The sequence below is a fragment of the Syngnathoides biaculeatus genome, chromosome 18 (assembly GCF_019802595.1).
Source record: "Syngnathoides biaculeatus isolate LvHL_M chromosome 18, ASM1980259v1, whole genome shotgun sequence".
NCBI lineage: Eukaryota > Metazoa > Chordata > Actinopteri > Syngnathiformes > Syngnathidae > Syngnathoides > Syngnathoides biaculeatus.
In genome coordinates this window covers 18,666,346-18,692,656 of record NC_084657.1, presented here as the reverse complement: position 1 = coordinate 18,692,656, position 26,311 = coordinate 18,666,346, and the positions used below count along the sequence as shown (strand labels likewise).

General features: G+C 40.4%; 1 protein-coding gene and 1 pseudogene across 2 annotated transcripts in view; one reads left to right on the top strand and one right to left on the bottom strand.

Annotated features, from left to right (window-relative positions):
• Positions 1 to 26,311, bottom strand: part of kctd16b (potassium channel tetramerization domain containing 16b) — a 65,975-nt gene that overhangs the window by 2,836 nt on the left and 36,828 nt on the right. The gene's annotated exons all lie outside the window — the stretch shown is intronic.
• LOC133492330 (5S ribosomal RNA) lies at positions 9,623 to 9,741 on the top strand (annotated as a pseudogene).

Below are 26,311 nucleotides of genomic sequence, written 5' to 3'. Positions count from 1 at the left end.
GCCATTTATTTTTAATACTAACCTCTTGCATAATTAAATGGGTCTCTGCTGCTAATGTACTAGGTTGTTTAGTGAGGCACCAGCTAAAAAAAAAAATATCCCCACGCCACCTGCTACAATACCATCTGTACTAGCTTTTCATGCATCCACTACTCATGACTTTCGGGAGAACTGTTGGTTCTTTTCAAATACTAACGAGTATTCACTTCAGTCAGAGTGGCGCTATAAATAAGCCTGGTTAAAATAAACACCGCACGCACCTGACCACCAGCACTCCGATTGTAGCTCCAAGGACATAATTCATAGCTCAGACATTACAGAGGAGCAGATGGATTACATAGAGAATATGGCAGAGACCTTAATCAACTGTAAAAATCCTCGATTTACGGAGCTCTGTTCCCGTGGCGGCGGAAATCTACCACTAATTTATGTCAGTGCGGGAGAACGGCGGAGGATGTCATCTTCATATTGGGAGAGGCTTGAATTTTGATGCAAAGATTTCCAATTCCAAATTTTTTCACCTCTTTACCCTGCAACGGTGACCATGAACCAATTGTCACTTGAACCTCCTTTGACAATTGTACGCTCTAGCAAAAGTTTGCTCTTTTACTCTTCCGGCATGACTGCTCAATTGTGCAAGATCCATAACGGCATGCTTGAATGCTGCAGAAGAGCCCATTTCTGGATGAATGGACGCAATGTCTCTCAAACACGCCATAATTTTGTAAAAAGTCTTCCTAGAACAATGGAACCTTCCTCCCGGTTCCTTGGATAGTTTTGTCCATGACTTCATGGTTCTGTGCAAACGCTACTTTCCATGTTAACACCAATCGGTGCCACATCCAATGCAAGTTAGACCAGCAGCACTGACTAACTCGCTTTAATTACTAATGGCACAAACAACCAGGTGGCACTTTTGTGAACATTTTAATGTTTGAGACACACGCAGGCAATTAGAAACATGGCTGATAGGTAAAGAATGTGTTCATCATACCTACAGTATTCATGGAATCATACATACAATATTAATGGAACGTATCATTAGTTCGTTGAAGCTAACATGAGTTCATTATGTCAGCGGTGCATGAAAAAGAGGCCCTCTGCTTGATGCATAGCAGCCTTGTAATTGGGCTTTTGAAAAATGGCCCCGGACTCCTGTGAATTGTTAAAACTGCCAGGAGCCAATTTGCTTGTGAAGACTAAATTAATATGATGGGACGTGTCAACCCTCGCTAACAAACTTGACAGACAACATTCTGATTAAACCTCAGCATCGCGTAATTACACTCACCTCACTTTAACTTTTCACAGAGCAAGTCCCGACCGCGCTATGCCGCTCGAATCGGAAATGGACGCATGACTCGGGGGAAAGGGGGGGGGGTGTCTGCTCATTAATGGTTTGGATTTTCCCGTCAAAGCTTTAGTGGAGTGCCGACAAATGACTGGAAATAAATTCAATTGATGACATTTGCAGGGATGTTAAATCCAGTCAGTGCTAACTTAGATATGTAAAGAAAAAAAAAGTGGGTGTGCTCGCTGCAGTGGAATCAGGAAAAGAACACACCATCTGTGTTCAGGCTTGATGCATCATCTTAGCACATCACATCAGCAGTAAAAACAATTTACTCTGTTAATTGCAGTGAATGTGTTGTTTGCTCGTTATTTACAATGTACATTCATCATGTGGCTAAATAATGCGCAAATTAGGTTACCATGTTTGCTTTAATCATTGAACTTGTGCTTTCAAACTTTTTCACTGCGCCCGCAAGTTATCGGCGACATTGACAAATTCTGAAATGACTTTGGCGATGTTCCGCTTCTGTCCACGTATTTGCCCTGCTTTAGCTCCAATTGTTCAGCTCGAGGCAGCACGGTGGATCAGCCGGCAAAGCTTTGGCCTCACAGTTCTGAGGTCCCGGGTTCGATCCCCGTGCCTGCGTGGGTTTCCTCCGGGCACTCCAGTTTCCCCCCACATCCCAAAAACATGCAACATTAATTGGACACTCTAAATTGCCCCTAGGTGTGATTCTGAGTGTGGCTGTTTGTTTCTATGTGCCCTGCGATTGGCTAGCAACCAATTCAGGGTGTATCCCGCCTCCTGCCCGTTGACAGCTGGGATAGGCTCCAGCACTCCCCTCAACCCTTGTGAGGATAAGCGGCAAAGAAAATGGATGGATGTATGTTCAGCTCGAGGGAAAGGGAGTCTTCTTACTGTTGTTGTTAGGATTCGAGAACATCTCAACCCCAATTACAAGGAAATAAATACATGTCCATAACATTAATGTGAATGTATGGATCAATAGTTGCAAGAATAATAGCTGAAAATATGTGATATAGTTTCACTCCTCCAACATGTTTTAAATACATATTTGAAGTGAACTAATGTATATAGAAAATACTCTTTCATACAAAATACAGCTCATTGGTATGGCACCAATGTTAGTGGTTCTACGTGAAATGAAAAAAAGAGTACATGCTATGAGTAGTATTATTATATTGTCTGTCTACATGTTTCTGAACTATATTTGTTTTTAAGCAGAACTCTTTGTGTGTTCCTATTGAAGTGTATACTGTGCGTGTGCATGCTTGTGTGTGGCCAGACCTGCATGTGGATGTGACATTGGGCGTCCCGCTATTATATCTGTATGCCTCCAGGCCCTGGGGAGGAGGCCGGTGTCAGTTAGGTGTCCCGCTTCTATCCTCAGAGGTGTCGGACTGTCGCTGCCATCTTTTTTAAGGTATCCGTTTGTGTGTGTGTGTGTGTGTGTGCGCGCATGTGCAGTAACGGATTTATGTGATCTCACGTTGTATCCATTTTGTGCGGTGGGGCAGGTGACCTGATTAAAGTTGAATGAAAACGGTACCAAGCACGCGCGCACGCACGCACGCACGCACACACACAAAAACCCATGATGCTTTGACAGCTGCACTGATATATGAAAATCCACCATGTGTGCTCCAGCTTTTCCACAAAAGCATCAATAAAATGCAATCTGCACATCATCAAACTTTTTTTTTTTTAAAGCAATAAAGGATTCAATCATCCATTTATGTTTTACTCTCATAACTCAAGAGATTGTAAATAGTCTTGAATAAGCAGAGGGGAAGCAAAAATGTCTTCTTTTATGTTGATGGTGTTTATTTATGATTCATGCAAATATACTATCACACGCGTTTCCTTATTCCAGCACTGTCCTCTAAGGCAAATATTGATTGGCTGGCTGCATCAGTGGAAGAGTATGGACGATTGGTTTTCTGATTGATTTCTGTCATGTAGCTCAGCTCTGTTCGCCGGAGATAAATGATGCCGCAACACCGAAAACAAATAAATCCTCTGCCCATCTATGAACGTCCATTTTCTTCAGCCTTCCTCGTCACTCTTGTCACCATCTTCCAGGATCTTTTGTCAGAATTTTTCGGCTTTGTGTTTCATATCAGGTTTATTTTCCCTTTTGGGGCTTGTTAGCCTTATTAGAGTTGCAGACTCAAAAGTGAAGGAGAGCAAAGTTATTTTTTTTCTTTCTTTTCTCTTGCCAAGCGTGAATCCTCCAGATCTGTAGCAGTCTTTGGACCCTCAGCTGCATCCCAGTTGAGGGATGCATTTGAAGTAAAGGAAACAATGTTTTAATGATACTTTTTTTTTAGCCTGTTAAATTGATCATTTGTGGTGAAACTAAGGCCTGTTACAGTGTATAGAGTCATTACATAATATTTAAATAATGAATTCATGATTGAGAGAAGTCCTTGCATTTCACTTTTTTCTCACACCTTTTGACATGATGCTTTACATGCAATGAGGTCAGTTTAAATACTCTGTATAAAAGGTTGTCGTGCAATTTTTCATAAAACAGAGAACATTTTGAATAAGTCTCATAGCTTTATAAGGGGCTACATGCACTTATGTGCTAGAGTGTAGAGCAGCATAATATTACAATGATATCCACATAAAGTCTAGAGTCAAGCAACCACAGCTAAATTAAAGAATAAATAATGCGTGATGACAAAGGAAAAGTATGGATAATAGACAACAAGGCGTGAATAATAAAACAAAGGTAATACAATTTAAAAAGAAAAAAGACATTGCACTTGATAACACGAATGTAGCTCAGATTGGAATGGGTGTATACTGCTGATTTTACATTTTTACCTACCAGTAACTAATGAATCAACCCTTCATTCCCATAATGCGATGATTGAAATGCTAACATGTAGCCAGATAAGAAATTGATCTAAATGTGAAGGTAGGAACGCATGACACAACAGAAAATTGTCCTCGATTTGATGCTGCGAGAATTTTGTGGTGATGGTGAAAAAGGATTTGGCAGGATGAAGCACAACAAAAAGATGATCAAAAAACAAAAATGGCAAAAAAGACACCGGGGAAACAGAAATAACTAAAATTCCAAAATTCCAGATAAAATGTAATAAAACTTAACAGTAGAGAAGATGACAAAGCAGGAAACAAGCAGGAAGAACAATCCGACACAGACTGAACAAACGAACTCTACAATTGTAGTCGAAAACCCAACGAGCAGACGATGTGAACATGTGAGACAGAAAAAGAGACAAAACATGAAACAAACAAAATCTAATCAAAACCAACGAAACACCGGTCATGACAGATGGGTCCAGTTTATCAAGTCTCAAAGGGCTTTTCCGAGGTGCATCCCGAGTGGTCATCTACATAGACTATACATAGGTACAGTAAATACTTCAATGCATGAATGGGTAAAATGATCAATTGTCCTTTTCAAACAACAATCGCTTCTAACTGTCCTCCATTCTCAATTTGTTTCAATTACCCATCTTCTGTTTGACCCCCACCATCCCAAAATAAATACCTCTTTTTTTTTTTTTAGATTGCACATTATTGTTCATTGGATGGGACAGCCAGGATTAGACAAACAGTACCTAAATCGCGGGGTGTAATTCACAAACTTAATTCTTCAATGGATGAAAAATGCAAGCCACAAGCTGTCATTGTCAACACTGCATAAGCCCGGGATCATTCTTGCTATGTCAACTACGTCACAATCGAATCAGTGGAACATTTTCACAGGGGACCTTGAAAAAAGTGCACATTGACTCTCCTTTGGTGGCCCAAACGCTGGCTTCCCATTAGTTAGATGGGATGGCAACAAATGTCTTTGATTGACAAGTAATTGATGACATGTCTTTCTGTAACGTCCCATCTCTGTCTCTGTTGCAACATGGTAATGACACATCACTCTGAGGCAACATCCTGTTTAAATCGTGGCAAGGCGAGGTGATCTCGATCAATTCCAGGGTGTCGTGTCATTTATATATATTTATATTTTGCTATCGGTAGAAAGCGCCTCAGACAGAATTGATTGGCAATGAATGTGTGCTTTAGTTTTCCAAGCATTTATAGACCGTAGTCTCCCAGTTTCGATTGTTTTTCCACAAATCAGGATCTTTTGACAAGATACAGATACTGAATCTCTTCAATGTTTCGTGGGGGATTCTGATAAGTTATCTATGGTAAATTGGTTTGAAACAAAATGTCACTCACTTTTGTTGTTGTTTGAGGTGTTGGAGCACAACCCAGTGCCACTGCAGGTTAATTACATTGACAAAGTGGTAATGTGTTTATCCTTACGGGGGCACAGTTTAAGGGAGGTTAAAGGAACAAAAATGGAAGTTGGCAGTGATTTAGGTTATTGGCCAAGAGCGCCAAATCACCACAGACGCATCGCCTTTGTCTTGTCTCCGAGTCCTCGATGGTCAGATATCGATCTGGAGCTCCGTGTCCCAGGAAATGAGTTCTGGACAAAGATGTCAGCTGTCTGATAAAACATTCCGAACGGGCCCGACGTGATTGATGGTTTTGAGATATCCGCGCAAGGGTGGCATAGTTGATGTTAAGACCGTGGCCTTTATCCACCAGTCCTAGCTCTGCTTACTCCGACCACATAATTACGCCTTCGTGACACAGCGTGAAATGATGTTTAACAGCTGAGAGGCTAAAAGCTGCCACATATAATACAGTGAGGAAAATAAGTATTTGAACATCCTGCTATATTGCAAGTTCTCCCACTTAGAAATCATAGAGGGGTCTGAAATTTTCATCGAAGGTGCATGTCCACTGTGAGAGAGATAATCTAAAAAGAAAAATACTGAAATCACAATTCATGATTTTTTTTAAATGATTTATTTGTATGATACAGCTGAAAATAAGTATTTGAACACCTATCTGTCAGCTAGAATTCTGACCCTCAAAGACTGCCCATAAAAGTCCACCTCCTCTCCATGTATTATCCTGTATCAGATGCACCCATGTGAGGATGTTGGCCTCATAAAGACACTTGTCCACCACATACAATCAGTAAGACTCAAACTTGTAACATGGCCTTGACCAAAGAGCTGTCCGAAGACACCAGAGACAACATTTTACAACTCCACATGGCCGGAAAGGGCTACGGAGAAATTGCAAAGCAGCTTGGTGGAAAAAGGTCCGCTGTTGGAGCAATCATTAGAAAATGGAAGAAGCTAAACGTGACGGTCATTCTCAAGCGGAGTGGGGCCACATGCAAGATATCACCTCGTGGGGTCTCAATGATCCTTAGAAAGGTGAGGAATCAACATAGGACTACACAACGGGACTTGGTCAATGACCTGAAAAGAGTCGGGACCACCGTTTCCAAGGTGACTGTTGGTCATACACGAAGACGTCATGGTTTAAAATCAGGGCCAAAATCCCTCCTGCAGTGTGTGCAAACCTGGTGGACAACGACACGAAATGTTTGACCTCGGTAATTGCAAGCAAAGGCTTCTGTACCAAATATTAACATTGGTTTTCTCAGGTGTTCAAATACTTATTTGCAGCTGCATCACATAAATAAATCGTTGAAAAATCATACATTGTGATTTCTGGATTTCTTTTTTTTTTTTTCAAGATTACCTCTCTCACAGTGGACTTGCACCTACAATGAAAATTTCAGAGCCCTCCATGATTCCTAAGTGGAAGAACTTGCAACATAGCAGTGTGTTCAAATACTTATTTTCTTCATCGTATGTCATCCTAGTAACTGTGCAGCATTGTGATATTTTTTGAAGTTGTTTCCTATCCCTGCCAATCAGCTTTTCAGGTGCACACGCCTATAAGCAACATTTAAGTGACTTTTGATTTGAGCTTTTGTTGTGTCAATGGTTGGCTCTCATGGAATTTTTCTAAGAATGAACACATTTTCTATTTGTATTTTATTTCTGACCCATAAATTAAGATTTTTGATGTAATAGGTTTCTATTTTCTGAGTGGAGTAGGTTTTACTTTAGTTTATTTCTATTTTTGTTGTTTACTTTGTACTACTTTTAGTGGTGTGCCATTCTATCCCATATGTCCCCTTTAAAGCCTTGGCAGAGGTTGACTCTGTCTTGTGTTACTTGTTTGCTCCAGCGCATTTCCATTTTCCGTCCTTATCCCTCCCGTCCATTTGATGAAGTTCTTTTCTCCTTCTATGCTTAGGTTTGCACTGCGAGCTCATGTTTTGTTTGAAACAGCAGGGAGCTGACCATTGTCTGCATGCTTATATAGGATGCTGCTGCTGGGGCTTATCCTTGGAGACTTGGGTACACGGTAAATGTAAATATGGAACTGCTGCTTTACCCCTTTCTTGTTCGTAAGAAGCACAAGAAAACAGGAGTGAGAGAGGAGTTTTGCAGGGAGGTTAGACGAAGGAGGGCATGATGATGGGAAAATAAATGGAAAATAGCTCATATTAAGTTTCTCAAGCATCCCAGAGGTCTGACTAATTTTGAGATGAATGAAAATGTCAAATTAACCTTGAAACTGTTGCTTCCCGTCTTCACATGTACATTAGAAGTAAATGTGCTGTCACAACACTTCTTCAGACACTGCACATGTTGATGTAGACACTTAAACGCTTCACATTTAATGCTGCTGATTGTTAATCAAGCCTCTTCTTACAAGTGTTATTTTTAAGTTAGCATTCTAATTCATCATCTGGCAGAGGCAGCTCATTCTGCGTTGTGAAAACAACCTCATTTATCAGTCAGTTAAATATTTCTAGTAGAATGAATCAACCAATCATTTTTCAGATCCTCATCAAACTGTTCACATTGTAGACTAGCATACATCTCCCTATTAAACATTCATTTTGTCCTTAGGATTCATACATCAGTCACTGATTAAAAATAGGGGAGAGTGGCTTTTAAATATTTTGCCAACAACTGTGATAATCAGTACTTTGAAGGGTAAACCCTGGAGCAGTTAGTCCTATGGTAGTCGCAGGGAACATAGATCTGTATATGCACAAACAGAAAAGGACAACTTACACTCGTACTAAACTAACCAACCAACCTGATTCCAGCTCCAGAAGTCACACATTTACCCCCTCCCTCCCCCTTAAATGCACCCATCTAGCATGGCTACTATAGTATGTTCAGTAATTACACTTTACATTCAGTTTTTACACAATTCAGTGTTATTTTCCCTTATCAAAAAACGAAAAGAATATATTTGGATGGTATTTGTTTGATATTGATATTCTGTCCCTCTTCTTACAATTTTAAAGAGGTTCTATTATGCAAAATGTACTTTTTATTGCTTGTATCCGAATGGTCGGGTCTCCGTAGTGCATGCTCCCCATGAAAATGAAAAAAAAAAAAGAGTAAATCCTGAATCTGTGGCCTCTTTTGGGGAAAATTCCATCTGGAGTCAAGACGAATGGTTGTTTACTTGCAAATGGCCAATTTCAGCAAAATTGCCCTTGTGAAGTTTTTTTTATATTTCTGCATCTATTCTTCTGTTCTATACTTTATCCTTTTATATATTATAACCAAAGAAGACATCTTTGAATGGTTTTAAATTGTAAAAAAAAAATAATAATAATACTTTTTTGTGAACCAAAGTTAAAAACAAACCTTGAATGCAATCACATTTTGATCTTTGCCAACTTTAAAATGAAACAGTTTTTACCTCATCCGTTGGACAAACTCGCCACTGACACAATTGAAAGATGATGCCTTCTAGGCGGTAATGATATCAAAACTTTGCTATCGTCTGCAAGCTGATTCATCCACGTCTGTTGACCGATCCCTTCTGTGTGCTGATTCATCAGTTGTAAGCACACACTGCAGAGTCGCAGACAAGTACAAAGGAGCTCCGATGTGCAATGGACACTGATGACTTATCTGCAGTGAGCGCAAACAAACAGAGTAATGGGCAAACAACCACGAGGCCATTATCACTCCACTGCAGCGCGTTCGGCAACCGCTATCTCGGCCCTTTTTGGTCACACTCGTCCAGTCATTATTTGCTCCTCCCGCACAACACCACCGCCAGATCGTAATGAAGTTTAAAGGATAGCGAAGATGTACCAATGACTGCTGTGACCACGATGGTGGGCTGGCAACTTTTATTCCCAAATAATTTAAGTCTTAAGTGTCAAAAAGGGAATACTAAAGTTGATTTGTCGACTAGTCAGTTGAACCCCTCCTATATTGTCTTCATACTATTTTCCACTTCGAATAAACAAACCGGATAAATGCAAATTTTTTCAATTTATGAAGTGCTTGAAGTTTGTTCCCAACTAAAACTATAGTTTTCTCCTAATTATACAATATTAATTATACAATAATTGCTTACGGCCATGCTACCCTGAGAACGCCTGATCTCATCAGATCTGGGAAGCTAAGCGGGTTTGGCCCTGGTTAGTACTTGGATGGGAGAACACCCGGGAATACCAGGTGCTGTAAGGTTCTCTCCATGGCTAAATTGCAGAGGGGTTGCGTCAGGAAGGGTATCCGGTGTAAAACGGTGCCAAAAAAATGTGCGTTCATCTGAGATGACACCCTGTGGCGACCCCTAACAGGACAAGCCAAAAGGAGAAGAAGAAGAAGAAGAATTATGCAATAATTAACTCCACGTTTGTCATTAAACTGCATCTTCTTTTTGATTACGTTGGGGAATGAAGTCGTTGGGTCTTGCAAGCTACTTGACATACATCAGAATCCCTGATAAAGTTTGCTGGTCTACAAGTGGCAACTTGAAGTAGCCTGTTCAATAAATTTAAGATGCTCATCTCGTCTCACTTAATGTACTTTAAGAGAGACTCTCAGTGGCTTGTGCATCAATTACTCCATGAGGGGGCGGATTGTAACACCAATGAGGTAGACCGTAATAAAGTGGTCTCTAGCTTGTTGAGTGGGCACCCTTTTTAATTGTTATAAGCCGATCAAAAGGTAAAAAAATGATATAACTGATTGGGATAATGGACTTCCAATGTCTGGTTTAGGTCCACCTTTGAAATGGATCATTAGGTAGACATTATTTGATCGTTATTAACAACAAGTCACCAGCAAACCTCACCAGACCTCACTTCAACGGGCATGCAAGGATGATTTTTTTAAGTGTGTCTTTTCCTTTTTTTGCTTTAGCTTTTTGTGACTATTTTTTTCCAAAATGGAAATCGTGACAAGACAAATGATGACAAAAAGTGAATGTACGTATGTAAGTAAATGACAAGAAGATGATGGGAAAAGAAGCTTCATTCTAAGCAGAAAACATTGCCGGTGTCTCAATATGTATAGCGTTAGCAAAGGTTTCGGTGGTACGCTAGTTGTAGATGATGGTAGGTAGTGATGTGGATCACCAAACACACAAAGACTGCGACAGCTTTTATTGCACCACCGCTCCTTTGCTGTTTCCTGTGCTATATTCTGTCTCTCTCCATTTTTGCATTCTACTCCAATTTAGATGTTTTTGTGTTTTGTTTTTTTTTCCCTCCCAGGAAAGACTGGCATTTTCTTGGTAATCATCTTCGCTCTCCTCCTTCCTTTTGTTAGTCACTATTAACTTTGTTGCAATTCCCCATTTATTTGCATTTTTGTCTTTCCCTCGTTCTCTGTAAATTACTGCATTTCCCTATTCGCTAGTGGAGCTTTACATTTATTGCTTTTATTTTTGTACTTGTTCCTACTCGTTAGTAGCGGCTTATGTTACCAGTTTCCTTAGTTGGTCTTTTGTGTGAACAAGCCATACCTACTCTGTTCTGCACTGTGAGTGTGTGTGTGTGTGTGTGTGTGCGTTAACAAGGTTATGTGTTATGTTGGCAGATACATTGCGCCTAGATTTCATGAAAGGGTCCAAGGCAGCCTCATGGATGTTATAATTCAGGGTACTGCGCCTGATTTCCCCAGTGGAATGTACCTGATGCATGGCATCTGTGTCACAGAAAGCGGATGTAGCGCTACCAAGAGGGGGACTTCCGCGTCTAATCAGACTCGACTCTATCAGAAACTCTTTGGAAAACAAACATGAGCAGGGATGGGGATGCAGGGTGGGCTGATGAAACGATTTCATGATAACTGGAGGGATCAGATGATGTTGGTGTTGAAAGGTGTCCAATCAATGAAGCCGTAGCACGTCGTTTACATTTAACGACGCCCTGACGTGGCCTTTTTAATCACTCATTCTATCATATTGCCTTTTCGCTAAATATCGGTGTAGTCTCGTGGATGGCTCCCTTTTCGTTTCATTAAGGCGGCAAACAAAGCAGTGGGTTCATTGAGAGGTTTGGTAAACTGCCACCAAGGAATCATCATCGATGTTCATGGAGCTTTTTGGTTTGCTTGCAAGCTCCCATCTACAGTTAGTTACATGTTGTGTGTGTGTCGCTGTTCCTCATTATGTGTACACAGTGTGCCAGGTTTTCTACATCAAAGTTCTTTATATCATGGTTCAAAATCCGCAATCACTTGACAAAAATAGTTAATACAGAAAACCCTGCATAATCACTGTTACTTATTCACAACTATTCAGATTTTTTTTTCCCCCCAATGGAATTGAATCCTCAGTTGTATACTGAAAAGTCAGTTCTGTGCAAATTTTATGTTCCCTCTGAAATTGACCTTGGATGTCACGAGATGCTGCCCGAGTCCTGTCTAAATATGAAAGTAGTACGGTACAGGGTGGCAAGGGAGTATCCATTGTAGTATTGGATCTGGACTGATAAACATTGAGGAGGTGCTAAGTTTAGCCTGGGTTGTTGGTGGAAGTTATGAAGTCGTCGCCAAATGTGTCCTTGCACTTGTGGCACATTTTCTTCCTCAGAAATCAAATTATCTGGAAGCCATTTATATTTGAGAGTCATGAAAGATAGCTTGACATGACACTGAAATGCTTTAGGCATCATAGTTTGTGGTCTATTTAAAGTCTAAATTATTATTAGCGAAAATTTCAAATTATTCCAGAAATACATCAAAATAAAGGCATTTGCTGATTTTCAGATGAAGTATTTTGAATCCTTGAGATTTTTTCAATATTATTCATTTTGGAGCTTTTTATGCAGTTCCATTGCCCGTTTCAACCAATCTCTTTAATTAAGTTGTTAAAATGAGGAGAGGATTACAAGGAAAGCATCCACAATTGCAGGAGGGGAGTTAATGTCAGCAGGCATCTCGCTCTCATCACGTCAATGAAGACTGCAAGGAGAGTAGACATCTGGCAAATTCAAAGGTTGTGCAGCCTGGAAGGCAACAGCTTTCGTTGCCAGAGCAGTGCAAGATGTGGAGAAACTTCCCGTGGGCCTCATTAAGGACTTTGCATGGTGGGGTGGATCAAGGAAATGGGCCACGGCTGCACGCAAAACAGTCGGTGAAACACTTCCACGCACACATACTTGTACTGTACATAGGTTCTACTTTATGCCAATATCAATGCATGCTGTGCAAGTGCCTCAGATCATGATTTAGCACTAATGGAATTATGATTTGTGACAGCGGGCATCAAGCAGATGGTGGAAATGAATATTGTGGAAACTACAAAGTTGAAACAACCAAGTTCAGCCAACATTTCTTGGGAGAAGTATGCTTTAATCTCTGCTCTGGCCTTCTTATCAGGAGTTTGCATGTTCTCCCTGTGCCTTCGTTGGTTTTATCCGGGCACTCTGGTTTCCTCCCACATCCCAACAAACATGCAACATTAATTGGACACTCTAAATTGCCCCGAGGTGCGATGGTGACTGTGACCGTTGATTGATTGGCTGGCAACCAATTGAAGGTGCACCCCGCCTCCTGCCCGTTGACAGTTGGGATAGGGTCCAGCACTCCCGCGACCTTTGAGAGGATAAGCAGCTCAGAAAATGGATGGATATTTTCATCCGGAAGGATGACGAACTTCCAAGCACCGATCAAAGAGATCCAAATGGATCGTAGGAAATGTAATGAATGAATCGTTATGCCATAAATACATTTTCAGATCCATACTTTTTTTTAAGTGAGCTACATTGTGCCATCCATCCATTCATCCATTTTCTTAGTCGCTTATCCTCACAAGGATCTTAAATTATGTAACATAGTCCTCATTTCATTACTTTTGTCTTGCTCTTTTCCTTTGCAGTGTTGGACAAAACGATGTGAGTACCGTAGTTTGAAGGGAATTGTCTCTTTTGCATGGGGGGCATAAAATGGGGTTAATAGACTTTCGGTGTTGACGCTGCTATTTTGTGAGTTCAGTTATTTAGTTTCAGTTTCTTTTATCCTTGCGTCAGGTGCTTAGTTGTAACAGCTTTTGTACGTTGTGACTTTTGCAGGAATTCATCAGTTGCAGAACGTGTCAAGTGTTTTTCTACACCTTGTAGGGGGTATAGAGTATATGCAACTATACAGGATAAAACAGGCTTGTCTTATGACAGTATGAATCATCTTTATTTTCCCTTTTTTTGCTGCAAAGTGACAGAGCCCCATATGGCGTCTCACAATTCCCTACCTGAAACACGCATCCTATAATGTGATGTATGCTTATTTGATTACAAGCTATCTCTCATACGTCCACATTTTTATCATACAAGAGGAGCCACTTATGAATGATGCAGCGAGAGAACTAAATGTTGCCACTGTGTGGGTGCCTTAACAAAAAAATAATATAGATGCACGAGGCAGTGAGAGTGTGGGAGAAAGAAATCAAAAAGGCATATGTGCAATGGGGAGATGTATCGCCTCGAAAGGATTACGGGGCTCAAGTAGCCTCCAATCATCAGCTTCAAATCAGGCCCAAGTGCTAAAAAGGCTACACATGTCAATGCTTTCATAAATACCGGCAACCAGTGACTTGTAGAGATTTCCTGAACTGTCCTGTAATCAGCCTTGAGACCAAAGCAGGATGATGAAAGTGTTTGCACAGTACACTTGGCAGCTGCAACCGAGGAAGTAGACATGCAAATGCACCTAATGTCGTTTCCCGAGGATTATTATGGAGACAGCATCAACCTTATGCTGACCCTTTTCACAAATACTCCTTTCCTAAAGTTGCTTACATGTTACAAAGCATAGTTTGTGTCTGGTCAGGTATTGCAATATCCATTGATTAATGAACTCCTTACTTGTTTCTTCTCATCACAATATGCCTGAAGAGTGCGGTAGAAACAAACTTACAGGAAGCCGCTTTTATCATTATTTTTCTTTTTCCATTATAAATTGTATCACCTAATCGACATGTTTCATTTCAACACATTTCTTATGGCTTATAGCTTGGAATGCTCGTTAAAAAAAAAAAAAAAAAAAAAAACATTGAGACTTTGTCTTCTTTGTTGATCGACGAAATAATGTAGCCAAACAAAGTGCAGACCTTCCAGACAGTACTCTATGATATTTTGACATTTGAACCCTGACATCCAAGAGATGATACGCTTGCTGTGACTGATTTGAAAGCAATAAGATGTTGGGTTTTTAAAATCAATCGCAGATGAAAGCAAATCCCCTAATCTTCATCTCGTACCCCTGACAGTTTCTCAAATGAGGCCAAGGTATTGCAGACAATTTTGACAACGCATCGACGTGTATTCCCTGGATGCCGTTGTGTTTCTGCAGTTTGCATGCTTCTCGTCATGTTGGGGAGGAAAACAAGCTGATTGTTTGTGGTCGTGTCTGCGTGAGCGCCTGAAAGATTTCACATGCCAGATGCCAGCTCCCTTTAGGAAACACGACTCAAGAATTTCCCTTAATCCTTCCTTGTCTTTTTTTTTTTTTTTTTTTTTGGTGTTGTGGTTTCTAATTATTAATCATATATTGTTTTTTAAGTTGGCTTCCCATTGTTTCAGGTCCTTATAGGCCTTAATCCCAATCACAATTCTGCTCCATTCTCAATGCATGCAGCTGTTTGAGTGAGATAGACCTGGCAAGACCTGGTTGCTAATCTTCTATTTGCTAGGTAGTGTATTCCATTACCTGAGCGAGCATTTGCCTGAATCAATAATAAGCACAATGATAAACTGTGCGCCCCGCAGTTTCTGTCTCTATTACCCAGTCCATCTGTTTTAAATCCACTGTATCCAAGGTAACAGTCATTGAGTTGCGCTGCAGCAGTGAAATAAACTATCTTTTAATTTGTCTTGAGTATTTCCCAGTTGTTCTTTCCATGGAGGGAGAGTTGTGGCAAATGCTTCTCCACCCTCTGTCAGTTTAGAAATAATCAATGGAAACCTGTTTCCAAACGACGGCGCTCATTTCCACATTGGATGCATCGTTCTGCATGCAACATGTAGAGCCTCTTTGTGAAGCGACACTTATTTTGCAACACGCTGCCTTTTGAATAAAATAGTTCATGTATGTGGAAAATAAAATAGTCGCCTTCTGGCCACCTCTGGAAAATTTGCATGTGCACAAAAGCAGAAAATGACTAGGCACGGCATAGAGAATTATGCGCGCGGTTTGAAAATCCAATTTTGATGCCTACAGTGAGTGGTCTCGGCAGATTATTTTCCCTAAGCGGAGTAGCAAAAGTGGTAACAATCAGTGATTTGGAGCTCGGGCGAGAACTTCATAAAACGGCGTCGGGCTCCGCCAAATAGCGGTAAGCAGCAAAATAAGATGATGGATATGCCCCGTTGCAGGGCATCCGAATGAAAAGCATGCACGTAGAGGAGATGGAAAAATACGTGGGGAATATTTATAAACTCTATATAACGTTTTTATGTCTTCACATCTGTTAGTGTCAATGTCGAATGAGTTGATATTTCATGTTGGCTATGAATGAAATTGATAAGTGTCGTGTAAAAGGTCAGACTCTGCATATGAATATGAAGCGGATGCGCAAGTCACAATTGAGGTCAAGCCAAATCAAGTTTATTTGTATTCAGTAGCCCTTAATCACAGAAGAGTCTCAAAGGGCTTCATAGGCCCATAGGCAATCTAAAGCATTTTTTTAATCATGTTAACTGATTTTTGAAATGTGAGCGACCCCACAGACAAGTACCGATTCCGACCTGTAAATGGCAGCTTGGTAAGAGAGGAACAGAGCATCCAGGTTGCCTGGAAATATGAAGAAAAAGAAACAAGTAGTAGAAGAAGAATAAATACATGAACTGCTTGCTCATCTTATAACTAGATTGCAGTTACGAACTCTTCTCCTTATCATTTCCATTGTGAAAAATGACTTTTCAGACATGTTGTGTTAACACTCAATATGACCAGTTGCTGCTCTTTTCTGGCTCAAGTCGCTTCCTAATGGGCTCTGATTCCTTTTGACATCAGAATCACGGCATCTGCAGTTCAGCCGAACTTCTTGTTTGTCTTGTACTGCCCCGTAGTATGCGTGCGCTCGCTCTCCCCAGTCCCGTCTCTTTTCCAGCACTCAATCAGGCATCACCACTTCTATTTAAGCCTACCGGTTTCTCAAGTTCAGTGCCAAAGTATTGCAGATCCTCACAGTGGAACCAAGGTCACGTTTCTAGTAAGTCTCGCAACTCCTTGTTCCCCTGCTAACTCTCATGCCTCTTTGTGCCTTTGTGGATTTTCTTCAGCCACTCCGCTTTCCTCTCACATTTCCCAAAATATAGACTAATTGGAGACTCTAAATTGCCCTTAGGTGAGTGCCACTGTTGTCTGTCTCCATGTGCATCATCTCCCATCAGTCTCCGCCTGATTTTGGGTCCTGTCCTCCGACACGACAGTGTTGACCACATGTTATCGTCACGATTGAACAGATTAAATACTTCTGGTTAGATCAGGAGGGGCGGCACGGTGGAGCAGCTGGAAAGTGTTGGCCTCACAGTTCTGAGAACCCGCGTTCGATCCCGGTCCCGCCTGTGTGGGGATTGCATGTTCTCCCCGTGCCTGTGTGGGTCTTCTCCGGGCACTCCGGTTTCCTCCCACATCCCAAAAACGTGCAACATTATTGGACACTGTAAATTACCCCTAGGTGTGATTGTGAGTGCGGCTGTTTGTCTCCATGTGCCCTGCGATTGGCTGGCAACCAATTCAGGGTGTACCCCGCCACCTGCCCGTTGACAGCTGGGATCGGCTCCAGCACCCTCGTGAGGATAAGCGGCAAAGAAAATAGATTAATGGATACATCAGGAAGGGGAAATAAAAAAACCTCAACGCACCCCACACCACTGAATAACCACTTGGGATAATATTTTGGAGACGTCCGATAACGGTGTGGCTTTGCTGACTTTGATAGGGAGATGAGTTCAAATTATTAGTTCGTCTTTGAAATTTTTCATCTCCCTCAAGTTTGAAATTATAGTTATCAAACTGTTGCAAAATATGCTTTAGAATTAACAAGGCAACATATGGCTTGGTTACAAAGGCACAATGACGAAGGACCTCATATAAACTTCCAACATGTCATGATAGGGCAGGAGAGCCATGTGACTTGTTCCAGCCAATCAACAGGTTTTCATCAATATCGAAACCAAGGATTGGTTTCACAATATTTTGCTCACAGTAAGCCAAAGAAGAAGGAAAGCATTTGAAAACAAGTTCAAAACAACAATTAACATATTAAGACCTATAAAAGTGTGACTCCAAACCAAACATTATGATTATATGATGATAGTATGATGACAGTAATGGAAACCACTATAATGCGAGTGCAGGGGAGCTTTTATCAGCAGAAAGTATAAAAGCGAGCAAATTGAAGTGTCATGTCACAGAATAAATAAACGTAAGGATCGGTGTGAACATACTGGCAAGGTATGGGCTGATGGATGAAAAGGCCTGCAGAGGACACGAGTCCTGTGACATTGATGGACACTCTGATATTGCCTCACTAATCTGTCCTCCCACTCACACACACACATGCACACACACACATACACACCTCCATCTTTCTCACCCACTCAGCTCTGACTCATCCTTGTCTCGGCTTTATCACGTTTGCCTCATGTGGTCATATCCCACTTCTTCCACTCATCCACGGTCTCACTCCTCACTGACTCTCTTTTGCGCTGCCGTGCAACTGTTTTTTTTTTTTTTTTTGGAAACCTTCTCTCTTTCCCACCGACGCTGCTGATGCTGCACTCTGTGTCCTTGTATGTTCGCACTGAGCCGATCCTGAGCACACACAGACCCCTCTGGTCATTCCAACGATAAACAGATAACAGAGACATTAAATAAAGCTAATTTACAGACATATTTGGACTTCTTTTTAAATAGGAAGCAACATAAAAGTTGATCCTCCAGTTGATAGAGCGCTTGCATTGCATCTAATTACAGTGGAACCGCAAATGTTGAATCCTGTTCCCATAGTAATCTGTCACCGTCACAACACCTGTAGCAGCAAATTTAAGGGTGACATTCTTAACTCATTCACAATCCGTTTCCTGTATTCTCAGCCATTTTAAAGCATTTTTGCAGTTCTTTCAAGACCCACAGAATATTGTCTTCTATGAAAATACATTGAACCTACCCCCAAAAAAGAAGTAGACTCCTCCTTTCACGGGAAAAAAAAATTCTACCGCTTTCAGTCCTTTCGTAGGACATGACTTGGTTTCTTCAAAAACAGCGCTTTCTGACAGTTTTTGGGGAAAAGAAAAATGCTAAGCAAAACACTGACTTTGACACCAAGAATTTTTTTTGTGCTCATGACCCCTCAAATAATAAATCAATAAAACAACAAAAATAACACAGAGAAGGGGCTTTTGATGGCATATATATATATATCAACTATAAAATACGCCGTGCACAAGGCTAACTTATAGCTCCAGTGGAAGATCAGTGGTTTTATTTTATGGGGTTTATCATTCACTCCATGAACTGCATAATCTTTTCCGCAATTGTGACCCACACTTCTGACTACCAACCATTATACATACTCTGTATCTTGCATATACATACTTTGTTGCTGTGTGTGACATCGAACCTGTCCAACTTTCCATGTCTTGGTGTTTCTCTTCCTCATAATTGGTGTTACAAGCATTCCCAAGTGTTTATCTTCTACTCAAAATCTGTCCTGATCGCTAATCCAAAGCGATGCAACACCGCAATCTACAGAGATCTGCTAGTCATGCCAGTGCTATACCATTGTGAATTTCATAGACATATTGCACAAGACCACAGCTACCTGTTGAAAAATGGGCTTTCAGTTGATGATTATAAACATGCACAAATGAGGACAAACTCAATTGAAAATTGATGAACTTGTCCAGTGTTAAAAAAAAAAAATTGAAAAAAAATTATGTGGGGTAAAAACTTTCAATGAGAGTCTGCCCACATACGTCTTGCCTCTCATGTTGCCTTTTTGGAACGGGATGTTTTGGATTCTGCAGCTGAGATGCTAATGTAGTACCCCCTGTATAATTGCCTGCAAGCGTCATGCTTGAAATGACCTGAAGCTAATGAAGTGTTTAAAATAAAAACATGTCAGCTTTAATGTGTTCGAGATAATTATGTTGTTATAGTTCAACCTTTATTCCAGCAGCTGTAGTGACTCATCTAACAGCACAACTTTCCAGTTGATATTTTTTTGTCTCTTTCGAACTACCTGTTGAAGTCCATAACCTACTGCTACTCCACATGTTTTTTTGAGGCCCAAAAAGTTCAATCCAAAAATGTTCCTCTGTATTAATGCTATTCTCAGCCTTCGCTTTTCTGCCTAATTATCACTGTCCCTTTTTTTTTTTAACCACATCTCTCTTGGTAAATAGGGTTGTCCAGATTTATAATTCATGACCGCCATGAAAAATGTATGCACACACTCGTTTCTCCTCTCACGTAGCTAAAATGAACTAACCCAAATATTAGGAACACGTCTCTGTACAATGTAGTGTGTGACACTGGCTTTAGTGTTTGTAGTGTTTATGGAGCGCGACCTCATATTGCAACTATTTTTTTTTCGCAATATTTACAGCAGGGGGATCCTCCAGGGGGATTACTTGATTCCTTCCTAAAAACGTGTGGTTTGAATTTGAAATATATATTTTGTGGCACTGGTTCTGGAACTCTTCTGACAACTGTAATAGGAGAGAGGAAATGAAGAACAGCTTGGTCACAGAATCATGTTCAGAAATAGGGAGATGACAAAAGATTTACTTCGTTGTGTAATTTCACACTTGATTGGTGGGCAGGCACTCCGAAACCCAACAATGTGTTTACAAGCTGTTAAAAAGTCAATTTTGCGAACATGCACCCTTTAAAATGTTGTGTGTGTGTGTGTACATAAATGCAGGCTACCGTATATATGAGGTTCTTTACAGCTGATTAAGTGGCAGGGCATGGTATACAGTATCCACCATCATTAATTCCCATCAAGCGTGTCGTGACACACTTGGATGGCTTGAAAAATTATCACACTTGCTGTGGGAAATTCACTTTCACTGAATTTGACTGCAAATTATTATCTATCAATGCTTGCGACTTATTGTGACAAGGAGAACAATTAAATGTTTTTCCAGTTGTTTGGCTTAGGTTACAATCATCCTATGTAGCCACCTTTTGGCATACAAAAAAGACTTTGGCTGAATGAAGGTTGGTAAATACGGCATTAAAAAATGTGTACATATTTGTACAGAGTAAGTGGATGAGTGAATGTAAAAGGATAAACAGTATATCAAATAAATAAAATGCATGGCTTGTGTAGAAGTAGAGCATTTATTGTTTGTAAAAACAGAAATGTTTGGCTCTAAGTTTAAAAATGCCCATTCTTTCCTGACTTGCCTTTATTTATTTTTTTATTTCCTGTGAACACTGTTCAAAAAGCACCATTTAGCCCCAAAGCAGCATCAGCCCCGGGTGTGGGCTGTGGTTGAATGAACTTGCGTGAAGCATGGCCTGCTCTCTGACTTCCCGTGGCCTGACCTGCAGTTCTTTGACAAGCTATTAACCTGCTACTAGTCTCTTTCCCTCTCGCTGCCCCCAAAACTATTTGGCTCGGTAGGAAAAATGCGATGCGATCAAATGAACACAACCGAGACGTGTTGGTGAGCTGTTTAATTCCAGCAAACAGTACAGAGATGGAGTGAGTGCGAATGCGTGAGGCTCATTGAAAGCTAAACAATTACAAGCACCCTCCAGCACACTCTCCACTCCACTCATGTGCTTAGCTGAAGATCTCGTGGGAAGAGAATGTTGCTACATTATAGAGATGCCAACATGCTCCAGTGACTCTTTTATTACTTAACGTGTCGGGAGTTACCACAATTCTGCAGCCCTTTCTTTAAGTTGAACCATAAGAAAACCTCCCTTAAATAGATGCCTTCCTAGGCATTATTTACTTTACTGATGACTTGATTTCAAAGTACCGTATTTTCCGCACTGTAAGCCACATCGCATTGTAAAGCGCACCTTCAATAAATGGCCTATTTTAAAACTTTTTTCATATATGAGGCACATCACATTATAAGGCGCATAGAATAGATGCTACGGTAGAGGCTGGGGTTACGTTATGCATCCATTAGATGGAGTTGCACTAAAGGCTCAATATTGTTCCATATATAAGGCGCACCCGATTATAAGGCGCACAGTCGGCTTTTGAGGAAAATTAAAGGCTTTTAGGTGCGCCTTATAGTGCAGAAAATCCGGTAACTATGTTGGATAAAAGCAATGGATTTTAAAAACGATTTGATCATGACAAACCTATTAACCTACACTAGCCTAAAATGAGCCTCTGCTTAAAATGTGTCCCAGTTCAGGTAATATCAGCCATTATGTCAGCACTAAATGGCTCAGTTATACATCCCTTTTACTGACACTTGAGGTTTCGCAAGGCAGCTTAATAATTTTTCACGCCCTCATTATAACCGCCGTAACTGCGGCTCAACACATGTGGCTTCAAATGAGCCGCGCTACCTCTGAACCCACTAAACGCTCACGGATGTCGTCATTTGCATAAATGCTTTTGCAAAAACACTCTCGACTAAATAATTGATGGCCAACCGCCGCGGCTTTCAATGAAAGCAATTTGTTATATATTAAGATGAATAATACATGCGTGCGAGTGCAACGAGATGCCCTTACTTAAGATATTTTGTGCACTGAGTCGTGGCCAGAAGTGTAATATTCACCTTACGTGCTGACTTTGCTTTTAAAAAGTGAACAAACAATCTCATGAACTTCACACCTCCTTTCCACCACCTCCTCATTTGCCTCGTCCTATATTATTTCCAATTACTCCCATAAGCCTATGGGTCATCTACCTCTCCATACTCAACTTGATAAATCACAAGAAACTGTCCTCCTTATATTATCCACTGAAAGAATGCGAACAGTTTCCACTTATGTTCCGTCAGAAGCGTGGCGACGTGGGCTTTTTCCGCTTGGTGTGGAGCTGACATGCTCCCTCCATGGGAGGCAAAACTTAAATGTGGAACAGCATAATGCCAAACATGAAAGTTTTACGGTTCGCTCAGCATTGAAATGAAAAAAAGTACGGGCAGCTATACCGTGCGCATGTAATATTAAAACGCAAAAAGCGGACAGATCTGCTGGGTTGTAGAACAGCGTAAAATGTTACATTTTTAAAGGGGCCTTTTCTAAAGACCAGGAGATGGAAGTGAAAACAGAAAAGTAAACGTTGAACTGTATAGAATCAAATTAGCGTTTTCTTGGCTTGTTGTATTAGGGGCTTGGACCGACCATGTCTGAGCTCAGACTGAAAGCAATTTAACAACTTAAAAGAAATCCATTAGTAGTTTGGTAATACAGTGAAGAAAATGAGTATTTCCACACCCTGCTATAGTGCAAGTTCTCCCACTTAGAAATCATGGAGGAGTCTGAAATTTTCATCGTAGGTGCATGTCCACTGTGAGAGAAATAATCTAAAAAGAAAAATCCAGAAATCTCAATGTATGATTTTTCAATGATTTATTTATGTGAGGCAGCTTCAAATAAGTATTTGAACACCTGAGAAAACCAATGTTAATCTTTGGTACAGTAATCTTTGTTTGTAATTACAGAGGTCAAACGTTTCCTGTAGTTTGTCATCTGGTTTGCACACACTGTAGGAGGGATTTTGGCCTCACTCCTCCACACAGATCTTCTCTAGATCAGACAGGTTGCTGGCCTGTCACTGAGAAACACGGAGTTTCAGCTCCCTCTAAAGATTTTCTATTGGGTTTAGGTCTGGAGACTGGCTAGGCCATACCAGAACCTTGATATGCTTCTTACGGAGCCACTACTTGGTTTTCCTGGCTGTGTACTTCGGGTCACTGTTGTGTTGAAAGACACACCCACGACCCATCTTCAATGCTCTGACTGCGGGAAAGAGGCTGTTCCCCAAAATCTCACAATAAATGGCCGCAGTCGTCCTCTCTTCATATATACCACTCGTCTTGTCCCATGTGCAGAAAAACACCCCCAAAGCATGATTCTACCAGCCCGTGCTTCACAGTAGCGATGGTGTTCTGGGGTGGACAGGTGTCTTTATGCAGCTAACGACCTGACACTGGTGCATCTGATTCAGGATAATACATGGAGTGGCGGAGGACTTTTAAAGGCGGACTAACAGGTCTTTCAGGGTCAGAATTCTGGGTGATAGACAGGTGTTCAAATACGTATCACACAAATAAATTGTTAAAAAATCATACATTGTGATTTCTGGATTTTTCTTTTTCGATTATCTCTCTCACAGTGGACATGCACCTACGATGAAAATTTCAGACCCCTTCATGATTTCTAAGTGGAAGAACTTGCAATATAGCAGTGTTCAAATATTTATTTTCTTCACTGTATGTTGAGTGATCATTTGGATTTAGTCGAGCAGTTTCAACTGTAGAATTTTTAAGAGTAGGAGATTGAAAAGGAGTCAGAAGTTGCAAAGTATGAAGTGAATGCATCTTGAGTTCGATCAAAATCTCGTTCGTGTGTTCCAGGCCTTACATACTCCACTACTAGAATTTTACGAACAGTGAAAAATTAGAACCAACCAAGTGTGCTGATTTGCTATATGGACTTGTCAGATGTCATCCAAATTTGAGGCCATTTGTGTTACATACACTTATAAAGAACCTCTCTCCAGATTAAAATGTATTTGTTGGATGGTCATAAATCAAGAGATCCATTGGGATGTACAGCAGCATTAATTTTTATTTATTTTGTTAAGAGTTTGCTGTTTGGGAGAGCAGGAGACAACTCAAATACTTTTTGAAAACTTTGTTACCAAAAGATATACAGTATTTTCACACAAAATTTGTTGGGATGTAGAGTGGTGGAAATGTCAAATTGAATTGTTCAACATAAAAATGAGCAGGGCTATGGTTGCAGAATGCTGACTGAAATTCGAAAAGATCATTTTTGCTATTTTCATCAATCCTCTCCAGGTTTCTGTACTTCATTTCATCACCAAAATTTGACGTCTCGGAAATGTTTATTCCACCAGAGAAAAGTTGGAAATTAGCATAGCAAAGATGTCGATCTGCCATCCCCGTGACGGTGCAGCTCCATCTGAGTGTTGTCAAGCTCAATTTTTTTTTTTTTTTTTAAAGTCATGGCTACGGCAGCATCTGTGTGACAACACAACTCGTGGGGGGAGCGGGATCTTTGAGGTCTTGCTCGTCACCTGTTTGTGCACACACTGAAATGCATGTGGAGGTTTGCGATGAGGACTGGTGAGGAAAAGATGATGATTTAAAGAGAGCACGGCCACACTAAGTAGAAAACCAGCCATTACGATTATTATTAGTCTCTTAGTCCATTCCCATTTTATTTGGGATTCAATTGAGAATGAAAGTGTCACACATTTGTGTAAAAGGAAAACATTACAGGAGGAGTGCAATGTGAAATTTTTAAATGGAGTCACTCTATCTATCATACAGGTTGATAGCAAATGGAGAAGCATGAATCTGGGAGGTAACAATTGACTAGTTGTCTAGTAAATCAATACAATTGTCAAAATTTTTCATTTAATTTTTTTAACAATTACAGATATGTATATTTTCCTCATTTTTATAAATTGACAAGCAAAACAACACAGGGCTAGCCACTCCACAAACTTAACTTATTTGAGATGGCCAGCAGCATTTTCTGAAAAATATTGTAACAAAAAATGCTTTTAAAAATGTCATATTATCCATAAAAACACACTGTAATTTCTCATGTATAATGTGCATTTCCCACCTATTTTTTTAAGTCACTACTGCCTTTTCTATATAGGTATCATAAAAGTTAGAAAATTAATTTACATTTTAAGTATATGAGTAGTTGTGTTTTAGAACTGCCAGTCATTTTAAAGCCACAGTGTTAAAACTAAACACTTGGGTCAAAATGTTAAATACATTGTTCACATATATATATATATATATATATATATATATATATATGTACTATTTTATTTTTTTCATTTATTTATTTTTCTTTTATCGTCATCATATATTTTTCATTTTCTTTTACTAATTAGAATGCATGACTTTTCCTACAAGACTGTCAGGAAAACACCCTCCATGTAGGTGTGGTCAAGGTTATTCAAATCATCAATCTGTCATGTCTCCTCCATTTAACAGTCACTCAGGCAGAACCAACAGCCGTTGAGCAACCCGGCAACACCCGTGAAGATGAAGGCAATGCGCACGGTGTGATGATGATGATGATGATGATGATGATGATGAACATACCGTGTAATTAAATTGAAGTCTCCTCGCAGTCATCTCCCTGCCCTTGACGGAGCAGGAGTCGTGACCTTGTGCTGGGCGATGCTGTTATTTATACACGTGACTGAGAGTCTTTAAGTGTGGCTGGCGAACTGGATACAGCGAGGATGCTGAGCGGGATGAGGCTACAAAGACCGTGAACGACACGGAGCTCAGCTTGGCGGAAAGGATCGACCTTGTATGATAGTTTCCTCGGTTACCAGTCCTGATCATCAGTATTCACTGCAGATGAAAACAAACCCCTTGAAGACTGCGTGCCAGTTTGGGTCTGTCAAATTGACAGTGGAGAATATCCACAAACATTTCATTGATTTATAATTTAGTTACTAATTTGGACTATAATATGTCAGAAAACAGGAAAAGAAGTTGATAACTCTTCCATAGCATGTTTCCAAATGTCTTATTCTGATGAAAGACAAAGCCAATCAGTCTTACTACTATAATAAATGTAATGATTAAGCTTTACT